At 35.9% G+C, this 24,245-nt stretch overlaps 1 protein-coding gene across 18 annotated transcripts in view; it reads left to right on the top strand.

Annotated features, from left to right (window-relative positions):
- PPFIA2 (PPFI scaffold protein A2) overlaps nt 1–24,245 on the top strand; it is a 548,204-nt gene that overhangs the window by 188,434 nt on the left and 335,525 nt on the right. The gene's annotated exons all lie outside the window — the stretch shown is intronic.

Below are 24,245 nucleotides of genomic sequence, written 5' to 3'. Positions count from 1 at the left end.
GATTATCTCTGAAGTTTTCTGGTGAAGGAAGGGGAGATGACTATGGAGGAGGGACAGGTTTATATTCCAGGCTGGGGTCCACAAATATATTGCTTTTATAGAGAGCTGAAGTAGCTCTATGTTTCAGATAATGCCAGGGAAGAAGGGAAATTGAGAATAAGAAATCACTTATTAGTATTATTATTATTATTCACCAGGGACACAAAAAATGAAGACGTAAGATTATCTCTGAAGTTTTCTGGTGAAGGAAGGGGAGATGACTATGGAGGAGGGACAGGTTTGGAAAACACTATACCGACTTTAGTTTTAGACAAACTGAATAGTTGGAGACCCAGGTCTGGCTCTCAGGATCCTGTGAGATGTATATGAATAGTACATGTAAATATAAATTTCCCTCTCGGCTAATAGTGAGAGGAAAGCTATGGAAGTAGATGAAATGACCCTGGAGGTGAGTTTAGGAATGAAACTCTTGGATACACTGCTTTACTCAGAATTATCGTCATTTTCAGTGTTATGTGGTTGGCTTATTTTGCATAGATACTTTGGAAGCTATTTTTCTTATCACCCGTCTGTGAATATCACCCCTGGACCTAACTGATACTTCTGCCACTTGAATGTGCTAGATATCTCGTTTAAATGATTTTGGAAACTTAGATTTCTACTTCCTGCTGGAATGTCATCCCTGAATTTAAATTCAAGTTCAATTCTCCTTATACTTCCATTGCATGATTAATGTATATCTATTGCACTGTTTATTGTATGAGGGCACTTCAAAAATTTGTGGAAAATGTAGAATTAGGAAAATAGTTGTTTTGATACAAAATGTTTAGATATTCATGAATAATTTTTTCTTTTCTTTTTTTTTAACTTTTATTTAATGAATATAAATTTCCAAAGTACAGCTTATGGATTACAATGGCTTCCCCCCCATAACTTCCCTCCCACCCGCAACCCTCCCCTTTCCCACTCCCTCTCTCCTTCCATTCACATCAAGATTCATTTTCGATTCTCTTTATATACAGAAGATCAGTCTAGCATACATTAAGTAAAGATTTCAACAGTTTGCTCCCACACAGAAACATAAAGTGAAAAATACTGTTTGAGTACTAGTTATAGCATTAAATCTCAATGTACAGCACACTAGGGACAAAGATCCTACATGAGGAGTAAGTGCACAGTGACTCCTGTTGTTGACTTAACAAATTGACACTCTTATTTATTGCATCAGTAATCACCCTAGGTTCTTGTCATGAGCTGCCAAGGCTATGGAAGCCCCCTGAGTTCACTGACTCTGATCATTTTTAGACAAGGCCATGGTCAAAGTGGAAGTTCTCTCCTCCCTTCAGAGAAAGGTACCTCCTTCTTTGATGACCCGTTCTTTCCACTGGGATCTCACTCATGGAGATCTTTCATTTAGGTTGTTTTTTTTTTTTTTTTTTTTTTTTTTTTTTTTCCCAGAGTGTCTTGGCTTTCCATGCCTGAAATACTCTCATGGGCTTTTCAGCCAGATCCACATGCCTTAAGGGCTGATGCTGAGGCCAGAGTGCTGTTTAGGACATCCGCCATTCTATGGGTCTGCTGTGTATCTCGCTTCCCATGTTGGATCGTTCTCTCCCTTTTTTATTCTATCAGCTAGTATTTGCAGACACTATTCTTGTTTATGTGATCCCTTTGGTTCTTAGTCCTATCATTATGATCAATTGTGAACAGAAATTGATCACTGGGACTAGTGAGATGGCATTGGTACATGCCACCTTGATGGGATTGAATTGGAATCCCCTGGTATGTTTCTAACTCTACCGTTTGAGGTAAGTCAGCTTGAGCATGTCCTGAATTGCACATCTCTTCCCTCTCTTATTCCCACTCTTATATTTAACAGCGATCACTTTTCAGTTAAGTTTCAGCACTTAAGAAGAATTGTGTATTGATTACAGTATTCAACCAAAAGTATTAAGTGGAACAAACAAAAAAAATACTAAGAGGGATAACATATCAAGTTATTCATAATATGCATTTCCCATCACTTTTTGAAAGCTCTTCATGGTACATTCAGTTTTACATTTCTCTCTCTGTGAACTTTCAGTTCACAACAAAATTTATTTTGCTTAATTATACATTTTTGTTTATTGGCATCTACCCTAATGCCTGTTAAATAGAAACTGTTGTACTTTTTGAATGAATGAAGGAGATAATGTCTGAACTGGAGACTGCCCAGGTCAGTTTCTCTTTCATTAATTCATTAAATCATTAACAAACATTGATATGTAACCCTATTATGCCAGACTTAACAATGTTGAGCAAAACACCTGATCTCTGCACACAAGAATATCAGCATCAACTTGAGAAAAATGATCCAAAAGTCAAAATAGCATATTATTTTCTTCTCTGGAGTAGACAGACAAAACTCCTTTGACTTCCATGGACTTATGAGTTTATTATTATAAACTAGGTGATTTCAATTGCATTATCCCATTTCCAAAGTCACTTTTAGTTATAGTTCACAGTTAACTTTACCACTTTTATACTACTGTTTTTTTCTCTTTTCAAAATTATTTTATAAATGATAAGGATTATTCTCAACAAAAATTTGTGTTATACTTAAGTGTAATGTGTGTAATATGGCAGAACATAGTTTTGAACTCTGTTTAACTCCAAAGGGCACTCAAAACTATGTTCTGCCAATTACTAAAGGATAAAGATGAATAACTGCAATAATATTCCTAGTAAAAACAAAGATACTGAGATGAGATCATAGTAAATGCTTAATAAAATATTTATAAAATTTTGCATATTTATTCCAATTAAGATGTCACCCAATCAAAATTAGATGATGTTCTTAATGATTAATGTACTACCTAAGTAATTGCAAAATTTCTTTTACAAATAATCTTTTGGATTATCTTAAATTTAGGAAAAAATGTAATAAATGAGCACAAGCACCACATTAAAATACTTCATGTGTAAGTTAAGAGAGCTTATTGAAATATATTGAATTAGCTTTTCCAGTTCTTAATTTTATATGAAATATTTTGTGCTGATAAAGATAAGCAAGCTTTCAAAGCACTGATATTGTGTCTTTATGAAAACTATTCAAGAAGAGTTTCAAAAACACTTTTTCGTATTTGCAAATTGCATTGCATACTTTGTTTTAATGTTCACCCTTTTGTATCTTTTATTATCATATTGAGGTTTTACATACAAATGCAAATTAATAAACAGTGATGTATGAACTTGACTAATTTTCAAATATGGTCCAAATATCAACAAATTTGAATACATTATATAAAAATTTAAAGAAGTCTGTATAGTTAAAGTCAATAACAGTCAATGCTATATCTCGCATTTTTTTAAAAAAATCATGAAATGATTTTTCAATTTATATCTCAAGCATAAATTGACAAAGTTAAATAGAAAACTAGTCAAGGACACTAGGAAGCAATGTATGTAACCTAATTCTTGCATCTTACATATTCTCTATTTTAATTAGGTTGATAAAAAGGAAGCAAGATTCAAACAAAACAGCAATCCTTATTGGCTGTTTTTTTTGAAAATATAATTAATGCAACAGTGCTAGTTCTGGGCAGCAGTGTCATGGTACAGTTTCTTTTTCTCTGTTATTTCTGTTTGTTTTATTTGGCTCATCATTAATCTGTTCTTTCTAAGATGGTACATCTTTGAACTTACAATAACTTCCTCCCCCGAGTAGTTTAAGACAATTAAGGTTTATTCTTTTGAATGCAAAGTATAGTTGGCTGTTTGTTTTTTACTTTTTTATTCATGTAAATGGGACAAATTTCATGTATTTCATATATACAGTTTTAATTATACTTGCCATCCTGCCCTCCCTCCCTCCCCCACTCCCACCCTCATTACTCTTTCTTTTCTTAAGGGAAGCCAGAGGTATTCTTTTATTACATATTTACTTATTTAAAAGGGGGAGGGGAGAGAGAAGGAGAGGAGGTAGAGAATTTTCCATCCACTGGTTCCCCAAATGGCCACTGAGGCTGGGCCATCCAAAAGCCAAGAGCCAGGTACTCCATTCAGGTCTCCCACATGGGTTACAGGAATCTAAGTACTTGAGCCATCATCTATTGCCTTCCCACATAGATTAGGAAGCTATATCAAAAGCAAATGAACTAGAACTCTGACCAGCTCTCTGATGAGGTATATGGGCATTACAAGTGGCATCAAAACCTGCTGGGCCACAAAATAGACCCTGCCACAGGTGTATTTTGATTCATTTTACAAAGAAAATGACAAAAAAGTGTTCTTTGAAATTCTAAAAGATATATTATTGTAAACCAGCTGTTATAAATTCACTATGTCTGAGGAATGATGCTTTACCAATCTTTAACTATATTATGTGTTTTAATGCCACTTTGTTCCATAAATATCTAATACATAAGGAATTGCATCCCAACAATAACAGAATGTAGTCCAGATATTTGCACACAAATTTTACTCATTCAACAGATGTTTATTAAAAACTTGCTTTATGTATGGTCAATTTTTTCAGGGGGCAATAGCTAAAATTCTTAGTAGGATAAAATAAATAGTTTAACAGAAAATAATGGAAAATGCAGTATAACTGTGCTTTAAGAATCAGCTAGTTCTAAACGTGTCAACTGAGAAGGACTGGGGCCGGCGCTGTGGCACAGTGGGTTAATGCCCTGGCCTGAAGTGCTGGCATCCCATATGGGTGCCGGTTCTAGTCCCGACTGCTCCACTTCCAATCCAGCTCTCTGCTATGGCCTGGGAAAGCAATAGAGGATGGCTCAAGTCCTTGGGCCCCTGCACCCATGTGGGAGACTGGGAAGAAGCTCCTGGCTTCGGATCAGCACAGCTCTGGCCATTGTGGCCATCTGGGGAGTGAACCAGCGGATGGAAGAGCTCTCTCTCTTTCTGCCTCTCCTCTCTCTGTGTAACTCTGACTTTCAAATAAATAAATAAATCTAAAAAAAAAAAAAAAAGCTGAGAAGGACTTTGAGGAAGAATACTGCTTTTACAAAACAATAAATATTCACAATAATTCTCACGTAAACACAATTTAAAAACATTTTTCAAATATAATGTATACTAGACGTGTTTGTGAACAGTCAAGCTGCCATGATCTGAAACTACCTTTGTTACTTTCCTTAGCTTTTTAGTGTCCCTCAGACAACATGCTATGGATTCAAGGTCTTGACTCCATTTCTTTAGTTATACTGTTCCCTGTGCTCATGTTGGGTCATGTGCAAGTGGACATGCTCACACATTCAATGCAGTCTTTTGGTATTGTTGCTCATTAAGAAGAAATACTTCAACTAAAAGTCTCTCTTAAACAAGCTGGTTCCTGGACTAAAAGGGTATTTTAAAAAGAATGGTGAATGATTCATTTTAATAAAAGTTAAACATCCTAAACATCCTATATTTACTCTTAGAAATAGTTACTCTGCTAGGTCACTTGTGTAATAAGAAAAAAAAAATACATGTCTTCTTTGATCCTAAACAATTTTATTGACAGAGAGTAGACGAAAATGGAACAAGATCAACAAGTACAAGTTTTAAAAAAGAAGAAACGTTAGCCTTGTAAAGAAGAAAACTTCATCTTCTTAGGAAAACAGGGGAAAAGATGCGTAAAGAGATAAAAAGAAATTTTATAGAAAGGAAGAAAGGTGAGGTAGTTCACATCAAATGGGCTTACTCTATTCACCAAAGTGATTGGGATTACTATGGTAGTACATGTTTTAGAAGAGTGGGGATGGTTGAAAATAAGGTCTGTGGTTGAAATTACAGATCTCACACAGCAGTGAGCATCAAGCCAGGAAGAGCAGATTGTACAAGTCTTAATAAATAGATTTTGGTGATTATCTTCCTAACCAGAAATTGGAATGGAAATAAATATTGGCAGATGCCACTAAATATCAAGGGGGCAAGGAATTCAAGGTGCTAATGAGATTAATGTTAAACTGACTGAATGTTGGTTAGCCTTTAAGTAGTAAAGGAAACTTTTTTATTCAAATTATATTTCAATTTTCAAAAATGAAAAAAAGAGAAACTCATTGGAAAATTATTATTTTAATTGTGCGGTAATACCGTGTTATAGACAAAGCTTCCTAGAAAATATATTTTCTCTATTAAACAGTGTTTTCCAGAACATTCCATTGGCACATAGAAAATCCTCCAAAAATATATATGGGATGAATATACATAGATATTCCTTATTAATACAGATTTGAATTTTTTAACCTTATAAAATATTATAACTGAAATAAAGTTAATATATTTGTGCAATTAGCTAATTCTAAATACAATTTTTGCCTATGTCTAACAACAATGATTAAATGACAGTATATTATATGTATGTAAGAAAATATGAGTGATTTATACATTGTAGATAAAACTGAAGGAGACAGTCATGGTTTATTACAAGCTAAACAAAAGCCAGGAGTGTTTATATATTTGTGGTCAAATACAATCACAGGTCTATAAAATTATAGTTGATTTTCACATTGTAGTAATTTAATTTCATTTGATTTAATATAGCCAGTAAATGTATCACATTTTCAAAAAACTATAGAGAAAAATTTAATATGGAACCCTGCCAACATAATTTATTTAAATAAAATAGAGCTTAAGAAAGGATAAAGAGATTCATGGAAGCTGAAATTCGTGGAAGCTGGGAAAAGAATGTGGAAGACCCAGTTAATGCCCTACTCAAAAGAAAGTGTTTTTTGGATTTTGTTTATTTCATGGATCTTGCAGCCTTCTATGTGCCAAGGTCTGTTCTAATTGCTGAATAAGTTTCAGTGAGCAGGTGAAAATGGGACTTATGTTCTAATAGGATGAAAGACATAATAAAATGAATAGAATAATGTGTAATACATGTGAGGTGGTGACAAACTACAAAGCAGAAATACAGAGTAGTAGCAAGTGGGATGAGCGGTTTGAATCACACAGGCAGAGAAGAACTCGAGCAAGTAAAAGAAGAATCATGGTAGCTTCTACACTAGCATTAATTGTAGGGCAAACCTTGCTTTGCCATCACCAGACAGGCTAACACCACTCACAGCCCTGTAGCTGTCCCGCAAGATTTAAAATCAAGGAAGAGGAAGTCTGGTTGGCTCTCCCTTGGTCACCTTGGTCACCAAGTGCTGTTCTGCTTACCCAAACCTAATCTCAACACTTTCTTTCCTGCTATAGTAGGATGTCCCACAGGGTGTGTTCAACTAAATTTTAGGCTTCTTGTAAGAAAAAGCAAAGTAGCTATTGCATTTCTATTTCCTCACTGCCTCTAGGACTTCCTGTGCCATTCCCCTTTCCTACTTTTTCTTCCAGAATTTGATGCATTCCTGAGTGTCCAGTGTAATGTTTGTCTCAAATGGACAAAGCACAGTTCCAGTTTTAGATTCACCCCCATGCTGGTTGAGATTGTGTAAAATTTTATGGTTATCTCTATCATAATTATTGAAAATCTATTTTAGGTATGCACATCTGGTTTTTTTAATATTTATTTATATATTTGAAAGGCGGAGTGAGAGAGAGAGAGAGAGAGAGAGCGAGCAAGCTTCCATCTGCTTCAGTCTCCAAATGGCTGCCAGGCTGATCCAAAGCCATGAGCAAGAAGCTTCTTCTGGGCCTCCCACCTGGGTGCATGGGCCCAAGGACTTGGGCCACCTTCCACTGTTTTCCTCGGTACCTTAGCAGGGAGCTGGATCAGAAGTGGAGCAGCTGGGACTCAAACCAGCACCCAACTGAGCTGCCTGGCTGACAGAGGCTTTACCTGCTATGCCACAGTCCAGACTCAATCTATTTTCATATTATTCCATGAATTCTTTTTTTTTTAGGATTTATTTTATCTATTTGAAAGACAGAGTTACAGAGAGAGGTGGAGACAGAGAGGAGGTCTTCCATCCACTGGTTCACTCCCCAGATGGTCGCAACGGCTGGAGCTGTGCTGATCCAAACCAGGAGCCAGGAGCTTCTTCCAGGTCTCCCATGTGGGGGCATCTACTGCTTTCCCAGGCCATAGCAGAGAGCTGGATCAGAAGTGGAGCAGCCAGGACTCAAACCAGTGCCCATATGGGATGCTTATGCCCCAGGCCAGGGCTTTAAACTGCTGCACCACAGTGCCGACCCCTATTCTGTGAATTTTTTAAAGCATAAAGTACACTTGTTAGGTAAATAAATATTGGCACTTAAAAATGTCTAAAGGATATATGTGATTATCATAAAGGTCAAAAAACATTTTTTACCAAGCTTTGTGTTGGAAATATAAGGATTATACTTGCCATTGTGTCTATAAATATGAATTATCCCACAGGATATAGTCAATTAAGCTTATTATTTTTTCTGTGTGTCTATGGCTGTCAGTGTCACTTTCTTTGCTTATTTGGTGAGAATTATAAATGAATGAATTGTTATTTTTAAGGATTTTCAAAATATTTTATTGTAATACGAACATAGATACAAACATAAGAATATAATATTTCCTTTCCTCTTTCCCTACCTCCCCATTTATTTCAGACATAAAATGTTTAAATATCCATAAATTTGAAATAACTATATTCATTTATATTTAATATTCACTACATGAAACCAAGGTCCTGTAAACTCTTATAAAATTTAAAACTTCCACTTATATTGTCTTCAATATCTCACATTTATCCTAAAGTTATTAGTCTTGAATATCAAATCCTCATTAATCTATGACATAATATAACTTTTGAAGTCAGACATATATGAATATTAATTTCTCTAAACTAATTTTTCTCATTTATAAGTGGGCAGAGGGAAGGTGTGGGTGTTGTATTTCAATGGTTTAGCCACAGTTTGGGACACTTGCATCCCATATCAGAGTGCCAGATTGAGTCCTGGTTTCCTCACTTTTTTTTTTTTGCCTGGAAACCTTTTATCTAAGATATATAGTCTTACATTTCATATATACAAATTTAGGAACATAGTAATTCTTCCCATTCTACCTTCCCTCCCACCCTCACTCCCACCCTTCTTCCTCTTCCCTCTCCTTTTTCCATTCTCATTTTTTACTGTGATCTATTTTCAATTAACTTTATACATATAAGGTTAACCCTACACTAAGTAAAGAGTTCAACAAATGGTATGAAACAACAACAACAAAAAACCCTGTTCCTCTACAGTCAAGACAAGGGCTGTTCAAAGTCATCACATCGCAAGGTGCGGACTTCACTTCTATGATCACCTTTTAGGTACTCGGTTAGTTGCCACAGATCAGGGAGAACATACAGTATGTGTCTTCTTGGGACTGGCTTTCTCCACTTCTGATTCAACTTCCTGCTAATTCACAAACTGGGAAGCAGTGATGTTGGCTCAAGTTCTTGGGTCCCTGTCACCAACATGAGAAACCTAGATGGAGGTCCAGACTCGGGACTTCAGTTTCACCTAGCCCTGGTTGTTGCAGGTATCTGGGGGGAATGAAGCAGCAGATAGAATCTCTCTCTCTCTCTCTCTCTCTCTCTCTCTCTCTCTTTTCTCTCTAACTCTATCTCTCCCTTCCTCTCTCTCCCTCTCCCTCTTTCTCCCTTTCAAAAATAAATAAGTGAATTGTACCTGAGCTTTCGGATGTTATGTTATTGGCTGCAGTTCATTTTATTCCTTCTTTATCCTGCCTCAGAATAAAGAATCACTAAATTGTTAGCAGGATTCTCAGACTTTAGAAACACATAGTTATCCAAAAATGCAAGCTACCAAAGTGCCACCTCCAAAGATGATTGAAAAATATGCAAGGGCCAAGGGAATTTGTTTTTTAAACTGAATCCCAAGTGGTACCTATGGACAATAGTAGAAGGCAACTGGAGTATTTTTAACAGTGTAAAAAATATTTTCCATTTGAAAGATAACTGCTCCGTGGAAGGCTAGATATATGCAAGGCCTTCCTCCAGTTGTAATTACCAAGTTTCAGAAAGATCTGCTTTGATTTTTTGTAATAAAGTTATTTTCTTTTTCTCTTGTGGGTCAATTTTAACTCCAGTTGATTTTTGAATTATAAGGATTCCAAAGTAATTTTTGAACTGACATAGGCTAATTAAATTGAATACCAGCCCTCAATAATGACCTTTAACTTCTATCTCCTTTAGGGCATATGTTTGCCAAGGAATTTCCAAATTTAGACTTAATATATTGCCATGTCAAGAATGATATTCATCTGTTCTTAATTAGTGATTTGTCTGTCACTAAGAAACTGTAAAATTAAAAGCTTTAAATTATCTACTACAATCAATATGACTAGTAACTCTTTAAAATTCTCATTCCTAATTAGACTTTAGTTAAAACAAGTGTTCATTGGGAGAGGGGCGTTGTACTTCTCAAATATGAAGAAAATCCCTCTCAGTGTGCTTATTCATTCTCTTTATGCCTTCAGCTAAATAGTAATTAAGTTCATACACTAATAAATAATAAATAAAATGCATTCATAAATATTCAAAATTGCAAGAAGTGCATAAGAAAATTCTGGTATTAAGATAGTGATGAAGAAAGCACTAGTGTTTTTGGTTGGTTAAACGTTCACTAATTACTTGATTACTACCTCTTACTGTGGGTCAGGATTTGGAAATGACTTAGTTGCCTTAGCTTTATTTTTCATTTAAGTGGCACAACAGTTATTAAATAGGCACTTAAAATGTTTCCAGGATCAGTCCCAAACAACAGTAGTTCCTGAACATGTGTGACTGGGAATCAGATCAGCATAGATCCTGACATTTACTAACTGTGTGACTTTGGACAAGTTGTCTACTCTGAGCTCTACTTCATTCCTTAATACCAGCTAGCTCACATGAATTTTATTAATATTAGAAATTCCATAAGCTGCCAAATATATAGTACCCTTTTGTAATAAAAATGATGATCATGGTGAATAAAATAACAAAATACTGATAATAATAATAATATATGACTTGATCATTGGCCTCTGTGATAACACCAATGATTCTCACCTCCACAAACTCCTACCCTGTGAGGACATATATTCCTCAGTGCTGACCCTACATGAATGTATTGTATGATAGAAGTATCAGAGTGTGCCTCCTGAGAGGAGATCATGGAAGCTTTGCTGCTTCTACTTGGCTCTCTTGGAACTGCTCACAACAGCTGATGTGCTATAAGGGAGTGTTATTCACATAGCAAAGAACTAAGAATCCCAGACAACAGCCAACACCAGCTTACCAGTCACGTGAACAAAGCTGTAGAAGTGCATCGTCCTGTAGTAGTTAAGCTTTAGATGCTGCTTCCCAAGTTGACATCGGGCTACAGCCTCATAAAAGGCCCTCACACAAAAACACCCAACAGTGCCATGCCCAAATCTCTATCCACCATGAGAGATAATAAATAATTATTGCTTTAAGCCACCAAATCCTAGTATGATTTGTTACGCAACAACAGATCACTAATGCAACTGCCAAGGTTGGAAACATCTTTTTCATATCTAAACAAATTCATAGTAATCTATTTGTCTACAGCATTTACATCATCACCTCTCATACAGCTTTCCCATCCAAACCAACTTGCTGTCTCTCCAACCTATTTATCTTTCATCCCCATTTTCCATCATGACTCCCTTTATAAGTACTGCAGTTTTAGAGCATCAGTATCTTTTACATTAAGAGGCAGGCATTTGATGTAGCAGTTAAGATGTTGCTTGGGACTTCCACATGCCATGTCAGAGTGCCTGGATTCGAGTCCCAGCTCCATTCCAATTCCAGCTTCTTGCTAATGCAAACCCTGGGGAGAAGCAGGTGATGGTTCATGTAGTTGGGTCCCTGTCACTCATGTGGAAAACCTGGATTGCTTTCTTGGCTTCTGGCTCAGTGTGACCCATCCCAAGCTTTTGCAAGCATTTGGAGAGTAAATCAACAGATGGAAGATCTCTCTCTCTCTTTCTCTCTCTGTTCCCACCTATCATTCTCTCTGTCTTTCAAGTAAAATGAAAATAAGTACATAAAAATGTTTAAGCCATCAGATTAAACCAATGTAAGTATAATGGGACTTTCTTCCTGAAAATCTTTTCTAAAACGTCTACTTAAGACATTCATATGTTGCTTGTCAGCAAGACCTTACGTTCCCTTCTTGAGATTCTTTTGACAGATCTCTCATATGGTTTAATCTCATTTCATGGAGGTAAAATGAATATGTGTGCTCTCTGGCATTTGCCAGTGGCTTTTTCTTGGTAAGAAAAACACATGATTAAAGGTCATGTCTACTTGAAAATACTGTGCACAGAATGGGAGCCTTTAACACAGGAGATAACTAGTCCAAAAAGAAAACTTGAAGTAGCAAGCTTTTATAACCTTTTTTATTTTTAAAAATGGAATATTTTACTAGAGCTTACAGCTTTTTTTTAAGCAGAAGAATGTTCATTTTGCTAAGAAGCTTAGTTGAAAAAATTGTTTTATGAAAGACAAGATATATGAATGTTTCACTTCCTTGAATAAAATCACTTTGCATTAAAATAATTTGAATTTTTATTAAGTAACTGCATATCAGCCTAGCCTGTTTAGCGACACATTTCATTGTCCCGAGTAACAAAATTCGGAAAGCATTAATTCTCCTATTTGTACTAATGTGTCTGTTTATGGTAATGTAACATGAATGTGAAATTCCAGTATCTTCAGTCTTACAACACCTGCTGCTATGTCTTGGTTTCTCAAGCACAAAACAAATACTAAATGAAATGTGTTTGAAATTATTTTGGAATTGCCAATCCTTTCCCCACAAAAAAGAAAATAGAAGGAGATGTGTGCAGATAATGCTTATCAGAAAAATCATAGTAGTTGAATGATTTATTTTAAAATATATTCTTACATTTACTAAAATATGAGATGTTTATATAAATTTTCAAAATCTTGTGTTTAGTTCAGGAATAATAAGTACTTCAAGAAGCCACTTATAACATATGTAAATTGATACATAATAACATTATATGGTCTTAATGGGAGAGTTTTTTTATTTGTATATCTATCGTACTATTAGAAGTGACAAGAGTAAATTTACTATTGTTAATAAACAAGGCAAAATTAAATATGTTCACATGGACCAGACTCAAGAAAAATAGTGAAGAATAAAATAGATTAGGACTTTATATAGCAAGTCAGCAAAGGCTATTCTGTTTGTAGGATGAGCTAGAATCCAGGTCAATTTCATATTTTAAAAATTACAAGATAGTATTAACTGACTGTTAAGTAACATCATTTCTCTCTGACCTTAAAGATAAATGGGTACAAATGGTCCAGGACCAGCTGCAAGCAAAGATTTTGCAGCCGTGTGGATCGTGCCTCTGTCTAGACCATTGTCTCTTTACCCCTCCCGCTTCCATCAGATTCACATATATTCATCCTTCAAATCTTATATCCAACATCATTTTTACAGCTATGGCACATACTGTTATTTGTCCCCAAATATTCTTTGTTTGCTTCATGCTTGCTGAAGGGTTTCCAATTCTTAGCTAGGTATACCTCACATGGCTGAATCTACCTTCCTTAAAGCTTACATGCCTATATGACTATGTGTTCACCCTCGAATGTAAAGGGACAGGTTGTGGAAAACTTCTAAGAAGCTCTTCAAATGGGATGCAAAGTACCACCTTTCTACTTCCTTTCTTTGTACTAGCTGGAAGAGAAACCTAATTACTGGAGCTTAAGCAGCCATATTGATGATGGAGTGGAAGAACATGCTCAAAATGAGAGGAGCAAAGAAAAAAGTATCAACCTTTGTCAACTAGAGCTTCCATACATAGCCCAGGGCCACCTGTGTCAAGCAATCTTTTTTTATGAGAGAAAGTAAACTTCTTTTTGACTTTCATCATCTTTATTTTGTAATATGTTATGGATTCAACTGAACTCTATCCTAATGTACTAGCTTACATACTATATCTGTGTATTTTTTCTTTTATACAAATATATCAGTATGTAATTGTACATTTATATATGTTGACTTTTTTCTCTTCTTCAATGAACACCTCTTGAGAATAAGGCCTGTTATGTCACTATTGCCTATCACGGTGCTTGATCACAAAATAAATCTCATAAATGTCTGTTCAATGAAGAATTAGCACAATATCAATATGTATGAGGAGAGACTTACAAACTTAATTGGGACTTTAAGTGTCTCCTGAGACCCTGGGTAAACTATTATCCAGGCCCATGCTTGCATTTGTTAGTTGCCTGTCCAGCAGAAATAATACATTTGTAACTCCCTGCTTTGTCCTAAGACAAAAGACATCTGTGGTGACTACAGATATAAACTCATTTGCACATATTTTATTCATGGTAACTGGAAAATCCAGGGTATTCTTTGAATCATGTTACTGAAAAGGTAGTTGATGGGTTGCACAACTGATTGCATTCATTTAGTCTTGATGGAAGAACATAATCCTTTATGCCTGAGAAGCTAAATACAATGGCACAGAGATAAGTATTTCCTTTACTAATACTGACCATATTCTATTTAATGCAATTTCTGCAAATTTCTTTCCTTATTTTTTTTCTGACATGCAGAGTTAGACAGTGAAAGAGAAAGAGACAGAGAAAAAGGTCTTCCTTCCTTTGGTTCACCCCTCAACTGGCTGCTAAGGCCAGCGCATTGCGGCCGGCGCTGCGCTGATCTGAAGCCAGGAGCCAAGTGCTTCTCCTGGTCTCCCATGCGGGTGCAGGGCCCAAGCACTTGGGCCATCCTCCACTGCCTTCCCGGGCCACAGCAGAGAGCTGGACTGGAAGAGGAGCAACTGGGACAGAATCCAGCACCCCAACCAGGACTAGAACCCGGGGTGCCAGCGCCGCAGGTGGAAGATTAGCCTAGTGAGCCCCAGTGCCGGCCTCAAATTTCTTTTGTAATACAAGTAAGTTGAATATTCTGATGGATCTTATGAAATGGCGGGAAGAGAGTCAGTCGTGGTGGTTGTAATTTCAGTGCAAAATGTAATCTAGTTCTTTTGAAGAACTGATCATTAGAGATACATTTGGCACAGTGCATGAGACACCCCCTGGGCACCTACATTCTGTCTCGGAGAACCTGGATTCAAGTCTGGACTCCACTGCTCCTGATTCTAGCTTCTTCCTCATGTGCACCCTGGAGGCAGTAGGAAATGACTCAAGCACTTGACTCCATTCTCTCCACATAAGAGACTCAGATTGAGGTCCAGGCTCCTCTCCTCAGCCTGGCCCAACCCCTGTCTGCTGCAGACATTTGGGAAGTTAACCGGTGGATGAGAGCTCTCTGTCATTGAATCTCTACCAGTCAAATAAATAAAGTAAATAAATAAAAATATAAAAATATATTATCTCCTGCTCTTAAATAGAATTTATAATATCTCAAATTCCCCCAAAATTCCCTGATTTAATAAAAATATATTAGCAAGCAATTCATCAACAGATGGTGAGGCATGGCATGCAAACTTTTGGCTTCACCAAAGTAGATGATGAAAGAGGACTTGTGAAAATTACTTTTCCTGGGTGTCCACACAATATGACTATGCAGCCAGTGATAACTATTTTTGTATTATGATATTAGAAAATGTAACATTAAATGTACAGTTGAGTACCATCTGTCTAGTTACAGGGCCAGCCATGATCATAGATCTGACATATTAAGTAAAACTCTAATAAGAGGGTAAAAGTTTGGCAAAATTCCTGAGAATTTTTCCAGCCTAGAACAGTTTACAAACCGGATTGGTTTTTTTCCCTTTCAGTGAAGATACTAGGCTGTCTAAGTTGGAAAGAAATATAGATTAGGGTAGGACCTTGGGGTCAATGAAAGTTTCTTTATCAGCAATACGTATTTCAAGCATAATTTAACATAGCTAAGGACTACAATCAATTGCTCTTGCTTAGGAGCATTTTAATGAACAATTTTGAAGCTTGTTTTATCAGGGATGGAAACGATGACATAAACTCCAAAACCACTTCTTTGTTGTTATTAGTGAGAAATTGTGCGTTTCCCCATCATTGTAGAAAATGTGTGGAAGCTGTGTACCCATTCTCAGGATCCTCATAAATAAGGGAAAGGCAACACTAAAAGGATGCTGCATTACTGCTGCTTTGGCGAGTGTCCCTTCTTCTCTTAGGGTCTGTGGTCTTCAGCTTGTATATGAGGAAGTGTAAGTACACATGTTCTATTTCTTTGCACAAATCTACCACATGTTCTGAAACTCTAAAGTTTGGGACTGTTAATTAATTAAATTTATTATTAGTGTAATCAGTTCATTAAATCAACTTATCTTCTTATGTTAGTAATTTTAGATTTAGATTATGAATTTTTCTGAATTTTCTCATATTTTCTTTATATAAATCTTTAAAAATAAGTAATAGGATGCTTTTAGAACCATATGCACTGGCTGGTTGCACCTTTCTTCCTCCAAATGAAGAAATCTTTAAATATGTAAATAAAACATAAGCCAAATTACAATTTTTAGTCTCTGAATAAAACCTTAAGCTACCAAGAAAATAAAAAATTAATATGATATGTAATAATAGTTATAATGTGGAAAAAGACATGATTTTATTTAAAAATATTTCCTACAGATTTCATTTAGAGTAACACTTTTAAATTAAACCATAAATATCCTTTTTATTGAAACTTTAAAACATTTTTATCTACAAATATCAGAAAAAAGCATATACTTACATGTGAATTAGATAAGAAAAATGTATTTTAACAATTATAACAGAATTCATTTTTATTCTACAAATATCTGGAAATTCACAATTTGGAGGGATAACAAGAAAAACAATTGACAAATAAAGCACTGATTCTCAGCCAGAAAGGATTTGGATCCCCCAGGGGACATCTGACACTGTTCGCAGATGTTTTTGTTCAGAATGTAATCCTCTAGGTATATAGTAGGTAGAAGTCAAGGGTACTGGTGAAGCATTTATTATGAACAAGGCTGTCCCTCACAAAAAAAAAAATTAGCCACAATTTTAATAGTGCTGAAATTGAGAAACGTTGAATAAAGTATTGTATTTCACAGTTATTACTAATTCTCCATGGCATTTTCAATTTCATACACAAATTAAATTACTATTATAATTATTATACTAATTTACATTTTAGCAGTGACACTTCAACTTTTTATTGTAAAAATTTTCAAAACTGCAGTAAAACTGAAAGAATGGTCCAATAAACACTTGCCATGATTGAACAGTTGTTTTAATCTTATAGTATTTGCTTATATTATCTCTTTTTCTGAATAATATCAACATTAGTTATACATCGTTGCACTTCAATATGAGTTCCTAAGAATTATGCATTCTCTTGTATAGCTATAATCACATCATATGCAAAAAATTAGGAATAAAACCCCAGCGTTATCTAATAGTTACTCATATCCTAACTTTTCTAATAGTTTCAGAGCTATACTCTATATTTGTATTTTGCTTTTAAAAAAGGATCCAAAATTTACATATTGCATTTTCTTGTGTTCTAGATGCTTTGATTCTAGAACAATACTTTTTGTGTGTGTGTCCATTGATAATCCTTGATGACATATTTTTCTTTAGAGTTTGTAAAACAATAAATTTTAAATACTATCATGCCTTACATTCATAAGCCAGGACATAACCAAACAGAAGAGTTACTTTTTATCAGATGTGTGTGAGCTACAGTTCCATCTAAAATAAGAGTTGCAGTGAATTACCAATAGTCAGACGTGATAGAAACTTGTGATAAAAGATGCAGTCTCATTATTATGAATTCATTTAATTTTCTCTTTCTATTACATTACAATACATTGTAGTGATTTTTAGTATTGAAACTATCTCAAATTTTATCAGTGGGAACCCCTTCAAACCAGCTCTTTTGTCCTTTTGACATGCCTGTTAGTTTTTTATGTATTTTATGACACCCAAAACAAAAGACAGTTTCTCAGGCTTACTTTCGCTTTCTTTCTTCAGAGCTAAAATAAAACCTTTCTTCAAAAGAATTTGATTCCTTTTGGTGGGTAAAGATGTTTGGCAGCCAAGATCTGAGCACCAGTGGGGATCATTGCTACTGTAGGATTATCACTTAGTTTTAGTGTTCATTTGGCACAACTCCAGATTATTATTATTATTATTTTTGACAGGCAGAGTGGACAGTGAGAGAAAGAGACAGAGAGAAAGGTCTTCCTTTTGCCGTTGATCCACCCTCCAATGGCTGCCGCGGCTGGTGCACCGCACTGATCCGAAGCCAGGAGCCAGGTGCTTCCCCTGGTCTCCCATGGGGTGCAGGGCCCAGGGACTTGGGCCATCCTCCACTGCCTTCCCGGGCCACAGCAGAGAGCTGGCCTGGAAGAGGGGCAACCCGACCGGGACTAGAACCTGGTGTGCTGGTGCCACGAGGCGGAGGATTAGCCCATTGAACCACGGCGCTCGCCACAACTCCAGATTGTTGTGTGATCTATTTAGTTTGCACCCAAGAAAGTTCAAGAGGCAAATAAGGACAAATAGAGAAAGTAACTACATTTATTCTTTGGAATATTAAATATTTGACATGTGGTATGAACTGTTTTTGGCGCTGAAGATACAAATAGATTTATTGTTCTAATGAAGCTTATAGTTTATGAGATAGAAAATAATAAATTAGCAAATAAATATTTAGTATGCTATTTGATACCAAGTGATAATGTAGAAAAGCAAATCAGAACAAGGGAACCGGTGTAAGTGAGGAAATTGCTGTGTTTTCATAATAAAGTGGTCAAGAGGATTGTTCAGAGGCAGAGCGGGAGGAGTAGATAGGGAAAGGTTGGTGGATGCCATGTGCTATGGATAAAAGAGGTAGGATATACATCTCCTGAGCTGGCAAGTTGCATATGTCCTAACAGAACAAGGAGACCAGTGTGGTCGTAGTGGAGTAATCGCAGTCAGTCATGTGGGGTAACCATCTTCAGAAGGGTATTCTAAAAGAGGTCGCCTCCTAGTTCTCTTGTATAACTAGGATCCAAAATTGGATTTATTGCTTTGATTCAGATGACAGAATTACATGCCAATTTATCTGGAATTCCATCTTTATACCTCAAAAAAGTAGTTGGAACTCGTTGTATTTCTCTTCTGTTAACTTCTTAATGCCTTTTACACATCCACAAATTCTGTTTCTTCTACTTTGCTGCTGTTTCTAGGAACAGGAAGAAAGCAGAGAAACTGCATACTCTGAGATTATTTTTGGATATAAAAATTATCAAATGAATATAATTAAAAGATTATAAAGCATAGGAAATGAAGTAATTTTATTTTATAAATGCAAAAAGTTCTTTCAGACTTTTCATGGAAAAATGAAATTAAAATAGTTTATTTTGGTGTAAAAAATTTGGAACTCCATGTATCCTTTTTCATATTAGTCTATTAATATTTTATATCCACGAACTATTTCATATTCCATGAGCTTTTTGAAAATATCATGTATATGTATATGTGTTTATCCCTAACCAGTTTCCCTAGACATGTTGACTAGTTGATGATTATACTATTTTAGTGTGTTAATTAATATAATTAACCTAACCTAATTTCAGGGGAGTAACTTGCTTAAGGTCACACAACTACTCAGTGGGGAGCTGAGATTCTAATCCAAGGTCTTTTTCCAAGTCTGTGGACAAATATCATAGACAAAGCACAGCAGCATAGTAGGGGGAGAGACTTTGTGATAAATATGAATATTTGGGGGCTGACACTGTAAAATAGCAGGTAAAGCTGTTGCCTGCAGCCCTGGCATCTCATATGGGTGCCAGTTTGAGTCCCGGCTGCTCCACTTCCAATACAGCTCTCTGCTATGGCCTGAGAAAGCCGTAGAAGATGGCCCAAGTTTTTGGTCCCCTGCACCCCCTTGGGAGACCTGGAGAAAGCTCCTGGATCTTGGCTTTGGATCGGCACAGCTCCAGGGAGTGAACCAGCAGATGGAAGACCTCTCTCTCTCTCTCTCTCTCTCTGTCTCTGTCTCTCTCTGTCTCTCTCTCTGCCACTGCCTCTCTGTAACTCTGCCTTTCAAACAAATAAATAAATCTTAAAAATAAATATGAATATTTTTAATCCAATAATTGTCTTTTTAAGTTTACTAAGAATATCTAGAACTCTTTACCAGAGGAATTTTCAGTCCTGGAATGATTCTCTACATTGGCAAGTTCTAATTAGATCATGCAAATACTGGTATCATTGCTAGATTGTATAATCATTGCACAGCAAAGTGCGAGAAAATTATCAGTATGAAAAATAAATCAATGTTAGCTCTCTGTGCTGAATTGAAGAAATATTCTCAAAGAAATATTTACTAGATAATGCAATTTCAATGTATCCATGTAAAACAAACACTTTGAATTTGAAAAGTAGGATAGGCATTTTCCCGAGCTGGATAGATGCACTGTCTCAGAGTATGAGTATAATACCTGGTTCTTGGCTCAGCATCAAGTTAATGCAGACCATAGGAAACATTAGTGCTGGCTCCAACAATTGGGTTCCTTCCACCCATGTGGGAAACCTGGATTGTGTTCCCAGGTGCTGGTTTCTGTTAATGCAGCCTTAGCTAAGGTGGGCATTTGGGGAGTGAACCCACAAGTAAGAACTCTATGATCTTCTCAAATAAATAAGCAAAGTTCATAAAATAGTAAAAAAACTGCACACCAGTAAGAGAACTTATTTTCAGTGAGTTTAAAACTACTTTTTTTCTTTTTATAATCCAGATTGCAGTTGCTATATTGTAATTAATATATAAATTTAAACTTCATTATTGCATAATAGAGATATACTTTTTAAATGAATGAGACACGAGTTACTGTCTCTTTGACAAGTGTCTATAATTGATGAATATTAGAGTACATGAATTTTTGAAAACAAGATAGTATAAAAATATTCCATAGATTTTTTAATGACTCATGTTTATTGTACTTTCTTGTCAAAAATAGCAGCAACTCTTTACCGCTCATGAACCACCTCCCATCACCCCGCCCAAACACATTTCACGATCTGGCAGCACAGCAGTTGTCATTCTCTAAATTTGCATTGGCAATAAGTGGAGGAAAAAAAATAAACCTCAGTATGGACTATGAAAAAGAATAAATGAGTTCATTCCAAACAACTTACTGAGTTTATTCAAAATCATCACCATATATTGTGAACTAGGAAGTTGTAATCATTATAGACTGAATAAAAGGGGAGGGGAGAGAGTGGGGTTATTTTCGTTGGGTTTTGAAAGAATTTGGTAACTGTCGCTAACTTGTGTCTAGATTTGGAAACTTGGAGAGAGCTTATCAATATGGCTCATGCTCTCGGGTAAAACTTTCGTTTTAAATTGCAGATAGCATTGACTTCAAAAACCCTCACTACCTAATACCTGCTAAACAACCTTGTATAGTTGACTTAACCATCTTTAACCTACCTATAAAAATCAGTAAAAGGAAAAATAACAGTGCCTACTTCACATGTTTGACATATTAAATAAAATAGCAAATATAAGAGTCCGTCAAAATCTAATAGAAATTTGCATTAAGAGATATGTTTATTCTGGTGCAAAATGCTTTTTAAAATCCATGCATACTAAAGCTGTTCACACAATTCTAGGATTCACTAAACGTCAATAAATGGAAATTATTGGAGTTATTATTTAACTCCTCACTAATTCCAAATATAAAGATTCCAAACTTGTTTAAAGTCTTGATTAATTTGTTAAATCAAATATATAGGACATAATATAAAATGCCTAGAGTCATACTACTGTTATACATGTTTTTGAGTGAAGATACTTTTCAAAATTTTTTAAATTTATATAAGGTGAACAAATTTCATTTATTTCATATACAAAGATTTAAAAGCATAGTGATGCTTCGCACCATACCTTTCCACCTGCCCATGCTCCCACTCTTCTTCTTTTAATTTTTACAATGTCAGACTTCCATTTATTTTATAATCACAAGCTTAACCCTCCACTAAATAAATAATTCAACCAGCAGTAACTAGAAAAATCACTGTTCCTCAAGAGTATAGGTAAGGACTATAAACAATAATCAAATTTCAAAGTGTCAATTTCTCTCATCTACATTACTTTTTTAAACTCTATATATTAGTTACTACAAATCAGTGAAAACATATGATATTTGTGTTCTTTAGAATGGCTTATTTCGGCCGGCGCTGCGGCTCACTAGGCTAATCCTCCGCCTAGCAGCGCCGGCACACCGGGTTCTAGTCCCGGTTGGGGTGCCGGATTCTGTCCCGGTTGCCCCTCTTCCAGGCCAGCTCTCTGCTGTGGCCAGGGAGTGCAGTGGAGGATGGCCCAGGTGCTTGGGCCCTGCACCCCATGGGAGACCAGGAAAAGCACCTGGCTCCTGGCTCCTGCCATCGGATCAGCGCGGTGCGCCGGCCGCAGCGCGCCGACCGCGGCGGCCATTGGAGGGTGAACCAACGGGAAAGGAAGACCTTTCTCTCTGTCTCTCTCTCTCTCACGGTCCACTCTGCCTGTCAAAAAAAAAAAAAAAAAAAGGCTTATTTCACTAAGCATAGTGTTTTCCAGTTGTATCCATTTTGTTGCCAAAGATAGGATTTCATGTTTTTAATTTTATTTAAGGAATACAAACTTCATGCATTTCTTATATACAAATTTGGGAACATGGTGATTCTTTCCCCTCCTACCTCTCTCATGCCCGTCCTTCTTCCTCTTCCCTCTCCTATTCCCATTCTTATTTTTCACAAAGTTCTATTTTCAATTAGTTTTATACTCTTCAGATTAACCTTACACTAAGTAGTTAGTTCACTGAAAATTTGAAGAAAAAAAAGGAAAAAAAAAAAAGCATTGTTCCGCAACAGTCAAGACAAGGGCTGTTCAAAATCATCACATCAGACAGTGTCAGTTTTGCTCCGATAGTTTACCTTTTAGGTACTCTATTGGTTACCACAGATCAGAGAGAATATATAGTTGTCTTTTTGAGAATGGCTTATTTCACTAAGTATAATGGTTTCCAGTTGCATCCAATTTGTTGCAAATAACCACTGTTTAGTATTCCATACCATAATTTCTTTATCCAGTAAACAGTTGATGCAATCAGAGGTGATTCCATATCTTAACTACTATAAATTGAGTTGCAATGAACATGGGAGTACAGATAATTCTTTCATATGCTGATTTCATTTCCTTCAGGTAAATTCACAGGAGTGGGATGGCTGGGTCATATTATATGTCTATATTCAACTTTCTGAGGTATCTCCATACTGTCTTCCACAGTGGCTGCACCAGTTTACATTCCCACGAACAGTGGATTAGTGTACACTTTTCCCCAAATTGATGCCAGAATGTGTTGTTTTTTGATTTCTGTATGAGAGTCATTCTAACTAGGGTGAGGTGAAACCTCATTGTGGCTTTGATTTGCATTTCCCTGATGTCTAATGATTCGGAGTATTATTTCATGTTGGCATTTGAATTTTATCCTTTGAAAAATGCCTGTTCATGTCCTTTGCCCATTTCTAAACTGGATTGGTTGTTGTTGTTGAGTTTCTTGAGCTCTTTATAGATCACAGATATTAATCCTTTAATAGTTGCATAGATAACAAATACTTTCTCCCATTCTGTTTGCCTCTTCACTTCGTTGAGTGTTTCCTTTGCAGTGCAGAACCTTCTTAGCTTGATACAATCCCATTGCCTACTTTTGTTTTTTTACCCATGCTTCTGGGGTCTTTTCCAAGAATTCTTTGCCTACACCAATGTCTTGTAGAATTTCTCCAACATCTTCCTGTAGTAATTTGGTGGTATCAGGTCTTAGAGTTAGATCCTTGATCCATTCTGAGTTGTTTTCTGTATAAGGTATAAGGTAAGGATCTTGTTTCAAACCTCTGCATGTGTAGATCCAGTTTTCCCAACACTATTCGTTGAAGAGACTGTCCTTGTTCCAGGGATGGATTTTACTTGTTTGTCAAAGATTAGTTGGTTGTAGATGTGTGAATTAATTTCTGGGGTCTCTATTCTGTTCCATTGATCTACGTGTCTATTTTTGTGCAAGTACCAGGCTGTTTTGATTATAACTATCATGTAGTATGTCTTGAAATCTGGTATTATGGTGCCTTTGGCTTTGTTTTTGTTGTATAACATTGTTTTAGCTAATCAGGGTCTCTTATGTTTCCATGTTTATTTTAGCATAGTTTTTTCTAGATCTGAGAATACTGTCTTGGTATTTTGATTGGCATCACATTGATGTAAATTGCTCTCAGGAGTATGGACATTTGGATGATAGTCTAGCAATTCATGAACATGGAAGATTTTTCCATTTTTTTTTTTGTTTGTGTCTTCTATTT

This window comes from Oryctolagus cuniculus, chromosome 11, assembly GCF_051225735.1.
Source record: "Oryctolagus cuniculus isolate XC-2025 breed Fujian yellow rabbit chromosome 11, ASM5122573v1, whole genome shotgun sequence".
NCBI classification, from domain to species: Eukaryota; Metazoa; Chordata; class Mammalia; order Lagomorpha; family Leporidae; genus Oryctolagus; species Oryctolagus cuniculus.
The sequence above is the reverse complement of the archived record's forward strand: the minus strand, read 5'-3'. Positions and strand labels throughout refer to the sequence as shown.